Here is a 203-nt window from a genome sequence, read left to right as displayed (position 1 = left end):
TCCGCAGCACCGCAGCACAGCGCGCAGAGCTTTGCCTGTTGGGGTGTCATGGGGTGCCCTTTTTTGCCGATGTCCTTAACCATGGGATAGTGGGAGTGCTCCCATGTCCTTTCTCGATGGCTTTGTCACCGTGGCCCTGCCAGGCATGGTCTGGGGTCCCTGGATGTGGTGGGACCCTCGGCTGCGCAGCTGTGCAGCGTGCT

This window comes from Mesitornis unicolor, unplaced genomic scaffold (assembly GCF_000695765.1).
Source record: "Mesitornis unicolor isolate BGI_N332 unplaced genomic scaffold, ASM69576v1 scaffold36979, whole genome shotgun sequence".
NCBI classification, from domain to species: Eukaryota; Metazoa; Chordata; class Aves; order Mesitornithiformes; family Mesitornithidae; genus Mesitornis; species Mesitornis unicolor.
This window is presented reverse-complemented; position numbering follows the sequence as displayed.